Below are 7,815 nucleotides of genomic sequence, written 5' to 3' on the forward strand. Positions count from 1 at the left end.
TTGTGATCGAAAATGTACCTAACACTGCCAATTAATTTTGTTATTGTATGTTTTCCAACTCAAATTCTTTGGCCAATAAAATGCAGTTGATTTTCATTTTAATGTATATGTAAGAAAGGAATTAAAGCTGCATTACCTACAATTGGCAATCTCACCAGGACATACAGTCTAGAAAATAAACATAGGCACATTGATCTAGTAGTGGTTATTCTTTTGACACTGGGCTTAAGCGCTTGAGCATTTAATCTAGACTGACATTTTAGTGCAATACCGAGGGCGTGCTGCATTGTTGGCGTGCCAAATTTCAGATGGTACATTAAACTGAGGCCCAATCTGCATGTTCAGGTGGATGTGAAAGATCCTTTTTTGAAGGGGATCAGTTAGTTCTCCTGCTGCCCTCGTCAACTTTTATTCCTTGACCAACACCATTTACCTCATTACTGTTTGTGGGACCTTGTGTGCAAATTGGCTGCCTCGTTTGCTTACAAACCAGTGACTTCATTTCAAAAATAAATTTATTGTCTGTGAAGCGCCTTGAGATTTCCTAAGGGCCTGAATGTCACTGTGTAAATGCAAATTAATAGCTGAAAAGTCACTTTGATATTACCAGCAGATCTCCTGTGGTGTTATGGTACTACAGAACAGGGCAGGGGTCTGGGCTCTGTCAGTGGGCAAAAGTGCACAGCTCCAATAAATTTCTAAGAGCTCTCTGAGATGGAGGTTCCTGAAAAAGTGTTTTACTTATCCCGCATGGAGTAGATAAATACCACATGTGTAATTAAATAAATCTCTGCATGCTCTTTACTTTAACTGTCCATATATTTAGGGTTTATAGGAAAGGCCAAGAAATATGTTAAACTTATGAAAAAGTAAACTGATTTGTATCTTTTCTTTACCAAATACCTCTGCAGCAGGACTTAGTATTGTCAATATGTATCTTTAATAACCTATTGTTATGAAGAATTTTAGTCAAAACTTTCCTCCAATCTTTAATAATGGTGCAGTACTTCCAAAACAGTTACTTGCTTATATGTACAATGGTTGTTTTTGAGTTCTGAGTTTAAATTTTAAAAAGATTGGCTGCTGTAACCCACATAAAATACATAATGAAATATGAAGACTTGATCTGAGTTCTTCATTTTCAAGTTTTCTCCTCAGCTGTATCTGTGATTGGCTTTTTTTTAATACTTGGCAAATGCATTTGCAGACAGCTCGTACACACATTGGCACTTCGTTATGGAAAGGTCATAAAAGCAATGAAAAATCTAAAACTTGGATTCACTAGGATATTATCAGGGATGACAAGTTGCAGTTATGAAGTTCATTTGAGCTAGAAGGCTAAGGCGTGGCCTTCAAGATTATGAAGGGTTTTAATAAAGTAAATAATTTCCACTGGTTTGTGAGATGACGAGGAGAGGACACAGACTGAAGATAATGACAAGAATTTTTAAAAAAGTTAGTTTAGAATGTGGAAATGTCTGACACAAAGCATTTTTGAAACAAGTCCAATTCTTTTAAAAGGGAATTAGTTGCTTGAAAAGTAAAAGAATATTAATGGGTCTGGGGAGTGAGCAGGAGAGTGGAATTATACAAGGGTGGCTCATGGAGAAAAACTTGATGCAACAAATGGTCTCTTTCTATGCTGTTACATTCTATGAATCTATAGTTTTTGTTGTTAGAAAAAGTTGTTCTGATGTTTTGTGCAACAGAAAATTGCAGCTATTCTTACAAATGGGTTCCCTGGTGGGTTTTTTTTTATTCGCTCGTGGGATGTGGGCGTTGCTGGCAAGGCCAGCATTTATTGCCCTTGACAAGGGGGTGGTGAGCCGCCGCCTTGAACTGCTGCCGTCCGTGTGGTGAAGGTACTCCCACAGTTCTGTTAGGGAGGGAGTCCCGGGATGTTGCCCCAGCGACGATGAAGGAACGACGATATACTTCCAAGCCAGGATGGTGTGTGACTTGGAGGGGAACTTGGAGATGGTGGTGTTCCCATGTACCTGCTGCCCTTGTCCTTCTAGGTGGAACAGGTCACGGGTTTGGCCGAAGAAGCCTTGGCGAGTTGTAGATGGTATACACTGCAGCCACGGTACGCCGGTGGTGGAGGGAGTGAATGTTTAAGTTGGTAAATGGGTTGCCAATCAAGCGGGCTGTTTTGTCCTGGTTGGTGTCAAGCCTCTTGAGTGTTGTTGGAGCTGCACTCATCCAGGCAAGTGGAGAGTATTCCATCACACTCCTTACTTGTGCCTTGTAGATGGTTGAAAGGCTTTGGGGAGTCGAGAGGTCAGACACTCGCCGCAGAATACCTAGCCTCAGACCTGCTCTTATTGCCACAGTATTTATGTGGCTGGTCCAGTTAAGTTTCTGGTCAGTGGTGACCCCAGGATGTTGATGGTGTGGGATTCGGCGATGGTAATGCCGCTGAAGGGGCGGTGGTTAGCCTCTCGCTTGTTGGAGATAGTCATTGCCTGGCACTTGTGTGGCACGAATGTTACCTGCCACTTAGCCCAAGCCTGAACGTCGTCCAGGTTTTTTTGCATGCGGGAATGGACTGCTTCATTATCTGAGAAGTTGTGAATGGCACTGAACACTGTGCAGTCATCAGCGAACATCCCCATTTTTGACCTTATGTTGGAGGGAAGGTCGTTGATGAAGCAGCTGAAGATGGTTGGGCCTAGGACACTGCCCTGAGAAACTCCTGCAACCATGTCCTGGGGCTGAGATGATTGGCCAACAACAGCCACAGCCATCTTCCTTTGTGCTAGGTATGACTCCAGCCAGTGGAGAGTTCCCCCCCCAGATTCCCATTGACTTCAGTTTTACTAGGGCTCCTTGATGCTGCACTCCGTCAAATGCTGCCGTGATGTCAAGGGCAATCACTCTCACCTCACCTCTGGAATTCAGCTCCTTTGTCCATGTTTGGACCAAGGCTGTAATGAGGTCGGGAGCCGAGTGGTCCTGGCAGAACACAAACTGGGCATCAGTGAGCAGGTTATTGGTGAGTAAGTGCCACTTGATAGCACTGTTGATGAAACCTTCCATCACTTTGCTGATGATTGAGAGTAGACTGGTGGGGCGATAATTGGCCGGATTGGATTTGTCCTGCTTTTTGTGGACAGGACATACCTAGGCAGTTTTCCACATTGTCGGATAGATACCAGTGTTGTAGCTGTACTGGAACAGCTTGGCTAGAGGTATGGCTAGCTGGAGCACAAATCTTCAGCACGACAGTCGGGATGTTGTCGGGGCCCATAGCCTTTGCTGTATCCAGTGCGCTCAGCCGTTTCTTGCTATCTCGTGGAGTGAATCGAATTGGCTGAAGAGTGGCTTCTGTAATGGTGGGGACCTCAGGAGGAGGCTGCTATGGATCATCTACTTGGCACTTCTGGCTGAAGATGGTTGCAAACACTTCAGCCTTGTCTTTTGCACTCACGTGCTGGACTCCACCATCATTGAGGATGGGGATATTCTTGGAACCTCCCCCTCCCGTTAGTTGTTTAATTGTCCACCACCATTCACGACTGGATGTGGCAGGACTGCAGAGCTTTGATCTGATCCGCTGATTGTGGGATCGCTTAGCCATGTCTATAGCATGCTGCTTCCGCTTTTTAGCATGCATGTAGTCCTGTGTTGCAGCTTCCCCAGGTTGACACCTAATTTTTAGGTACGCCTGGTGCTGTTCCTGACATGCTCTTCTACGCTCCTTATTGAACCAGGGTTGGTCCCCTGGCTTGATGGTAATGGTAGAGTGAGGGATATGCCAGGCCATGCGGTTACAGATTGTGGTGGAATACAATGCTGCTGCTGATGGCTCACAGCGCCTCATGGATGCCCAATTTTGAGCTGCTAGATCTATTCTGAATCTATCCCATTTAGCACGATGGTAGTGCCACACAACACGATGGAAGGTGTCCTCAGTGTGAAGACGGGACTTCATCTCTACAATGACTGTGAGGTGGTCACTGCTACCAATACTGTCATGGATAGATGCATCTGCGACAGGTAGATTGGTGAGGACGAGGTCAAGTTGGTTTTTCCCTCATGTTGGTTCTCTCACCACTTGTCGCAGGCCCAGACTGGCAGCTTGGTCAATAGTGGTGCTACCGAGCCACTCTTGGTGATGGACATTGAAGTCCCCTACCCAGAGTATATTCTCTGCCCTTGCTACTCTCAGTGCTTCTTCCAAGTGGTGTTCAAGATGGACGAGTACTGATTCATTAGCTGAGGGAGGGCGGTAGGTGTTAATCAGCAGGACGTTTCCTTGCCCATGAGACTTCATGGGGTCCAGATTCAATGTTGAGGACTCCCAGGGCCACTCCTTCTCGACTGTATACACTCTGTGCCCTGGTGGGTCTGTCCTGCCTCTCTCTTCCCCCCCGCCCCCCGCCGTTCCTTCCCCCCGCCCCCTGCCGCTCCCTTCCCCCCCGCCGCTCCTTCCCCCCCGCCGCTCCCTTCCCCCCCGCCGCTCCCTTCCCCCCCGCCTCTCTCTTCCCCCCCGCCGCTCCTTCCCCCCCGCCCCTCTCTTCCCCCCGCCCCCTGCCGCTCCCTTCCCCCCCGCCGCTCCCTTCCCCCCCGCCGCTCCCTTCCCCCCCAGCCTCTCTCTTCCCCCCCGCCTCTCTCTTCCCCCCCGCCTCTCTCTTCCCCCCCGCCGCCCCCTTCCCCCCCGCCGCTCCCTTCCCCCCCGTCGCTCCCTTCCCCCCCGCCGCTCCCTTCCCCCCCGCCGCTCCCTTCCCCCCCGCCGCTCCCTTCCCCCCCGCCGCTCCCTTCCCCCCCGCCGCTCCCTTCCCCCCCGCCGTTCCCTTCCCCCCCGCCGTTCCCTTCCCCCCCGCCGCTCCCTTCCCCCCCGCCGCTCCCTCCCCCCCCGCCGCTCCCTCCCCCCCGCCGCTCCCTCCCCCCCCGCCGCTCCCTCCCCCCCCGCCGCTCCCTCCCCCCCCGCCGCTCCCTTCCCCCCCGCCGCTCCCTTCCCCCCCGCCGCTCCCTTCCCCCCCGCCGCTCCCTTCCCCCCCGCCGCTCCCTTCCCCCCGCCGCTCCCTTCCCCCCGCCGCTCCCTTCCCCCCCCCGCTCCCTTCCCCCCCCGCCGCTCCCTTCCCCCCCCGCCGCTCCCTTCCCCCCCCGCCGCTCCCTCCCCCCCCGCCGCTCCCTCCCCCCCGCCGCTCCCTTCCCCCCCCGCCGCTCCCTTCCCCCCCCGCCGCTCCCTTCCCCCCCCGCCGCTCCCTCCCCCCCCCGCCGCTCCCTCCCCCCCCGCCGCTCCCTTCCCCCCCCGCCGCTCCCTTCCCCCCCCCGCCGCTCCCTTCCCCCCCCGCCGCTCCCTTCCCCCCCCCGCCGCTCCCTTCCCCCCCCGCCGCTCCCTTCCCCCCCCGCCGCTCCCTTCCCCCCCGCCGCTCCCTTCCCCCCCGCCGCTCCCTTCCCCCCCGCCGCTCCCTTCCCCCCCGCCGCTCCCTTCCCCCCCGCCGCTCCCTTCCCCCCCGCCGCTCCCTTCCCCCCCGCCGCTCCCTTCCCCCCCGCCGCTCCCTCCCCCCCCGCCGCTCCCTCCCCCCCGCCGCTCCCTCCCCTCCCCCGCCGCTCCCTCCCCCCCCGCCGCTCCCTCCCCCCCCGCCGCTCCCTCCCCCCCGCCGCTCCCTCCCCCCCGCCGCTCCCTCCCCCCCGCCGCTCCCTCCCCCCCGCCGCTCCTTCCCCCCCGCCGCTCCCTTCCCCCCCGCCGCTCCCTTCCCCCCGCCGCTCCCCTTCCCCCCCGCCGCTCCCTTCCCCCCCCGCCGCTCCCTTCCCCCCGCCGCTCCCTTCCCCCCCGCCGCTCCCTTCCCCCCCGCCGCTCCCTTCCCCCCGCCGCTCCCTTCCCCCCGCCGCTCCCTTCCCCCCGCGCCGCTCCCTTCCCCCCCGCCGCTCCCTTCCCCCCCGCCGCTCCCTTCCCCCCCCGCCGCTCCCTTCCCCCCCGCCGCTCCCTCCCCCCCGCCGCTCCCTCCCCCCCCGCCGCTCCCTTCCCCCCCCGCCGCTCCCTCCCCCCCCCGCCGCTCCCTCCCCCCCGCCGCTCCCTCCCCCCCCGCCGCTCCCTCCCCCCCCGCCGCTCCCTCCCCCCCCGCCGCTCCCTCCCCCCCCGCCGCTCCCTCCCCCCCCGCCGCTCCCTCCCCCCCCGCCGCTCCCTCCCCCCCGCCGCTCCCTCCCCCCCGCCGCTCCCTCCCCCCCGCCGCTCCCTCCCCCCCGCCGCTCCCTCCCCCCCGCCGCTCCCTTCCCCCCCGCCGCTCCCTTCCCCCCCGCCGCTCCCTTCCCCCCCGCCGCTCCCTTCCCCCCCGCCGCTCCCTTCCCCCCCCGCCGCTCCCTTCCCCCCCGCCGCTCCCTTCCCCCCCGCCGCTCCCTTCCCCCCCGCCGCTCCCTTCCCCCCCGCCGCTCCCTTCCCCCCCCGCCGCTCCCTTCCCCCCCCGCCGCTCCCTTCCCCCCCGCCGCTCCCTCCCCCCCGCCGCTCCCTCCCCCCCCCCGCCGCTCCCTCCCCCCCCGCCGCTCCCTCCCCCCCCGCCGCTCCCTCCCCTCCCCCGCCGCTCCCTCCCCCCCCGCCGCTCCCTCCCCCCCCGCCGCTCCCTCCCCCCCCGCCGCTCCCTCCCCCCCCGCCGCTCCCTTCCCCCCCGCCGCTCCCTCCCCCCGCCGCTCCCTCCCCCCCGCCGCTCCCTTCCCCCCCGCCGCTCCCTTCCCCCCCGCCGCTCCCTTCCCCCCCCGCCGCTCCCTTCCCCCCCCGCCGCTCCCTTCCCCCCCCGCCGCTCCCTTCCCCCCCCGCCGCTCCCTTCCCCCCCCGCCGCTCCCTCCCCCCCCGCCGCTCCCTCCCCCCCGCCGCTCCCTTCCCCCCCCGCCGCTCCCTTCCCCCCCCGCCGCTCCCTTCCCCCCCGCCGCTCCCTTCCCCCCCCGCCGCTCCCTCCCCCCCCGCCGCTCCCTCCCCCCCGCCGCTCCCTTCCCCCCCGCCGCTCCCTTCCCCCCCCGCCGCTCCCTTCCCCCCCCCGCCGCTCCCTTCCCCCCCCCGCCGCTCCCTTCCCCCCCGCCGCTCCCTTCCCCCCCCGCCGCTCCCTTCCCCCCCGCCGCTCCCTTCCCCCCCGCCGCTCCCTTCCCCCCGCCGCTCCCTTCCCCCCCGCCGCTCCCTTCCCCCCCGCCGCTCCCTTCCCCCCCGCCGCTCCCTCCCCCCCCGCCGCTCCCTCCCCCCCCGCCGCTCCCTCCCCTCCCCCGCCGCTCCCTCCCCCCCCCGCCGCTCCCTCCCCCCCCGCCGCTCCCTCCCCCCCCGCCGCTCCCTCCCCCCCGCCGCTCCCTCCCCCCCGCCGCTCCCTCCCCCCCGCCGCTCCCTTCCCCCCCGCCGCTCCCTTCCCCCCCGCCGCTCCCTTCCCCCCCGCCGCTCCCTTCCCCCCCGCCGCTCCCTTCCCCCCCGCCGCTCCCTTCCCCCCGCCGCTCCCTTCCCCCCGCGCCGCTCCCTTCCCCCCCGCCGCTCCCTTCCCCCCCGCCGCTCCCTTCCCCCCCGCCGCTCCCTTCCCCCCCGCCGCTCCCTTCCCCCCCGCCGCTCCCTCCCCCCCCGCCGCTCCCTTCCCCCCCGCCGCTCCCTCCCCCCCCGCCGCTCCCTCCCCCCCCGCCGCTCCCTCCCCCCCCGCCGCTCCCTCCCCCCCCGCCGCTCCCTCCCCTCCCCCGCCGCTCCCTCCCCCCCCGCCGCTCCCTCCCCCCCCGCCGCTCCCTCCCCCCCGCCGCTCCCTCCCCCCCGCCGCTCCCTCCCCCCCCGCCGCTCCCTCCCCCCCGCCGCTCCCTTCCCCCCCGCCGCTCCCTTCCCCCCCGCCGCTCCCTTCCCCCCCGCCGCTC

Source organism: Somniosus microcephalus, unplaced genomic scaffold (assembly GCF_052327205.1).
Source record: "Somniosus microcephalus isolate GS21.2 unplaced genomic scaffold, FLI_Smic_1.0 scaffold1250, whole genome shotgun sequence".
Taxonomy (NCBI): Eukaryota; Metazoa; Chordata; class Chondrichthyes; order Squaliformes; family Somniosidae; genus Somniosus; species Somniosus microcephalus.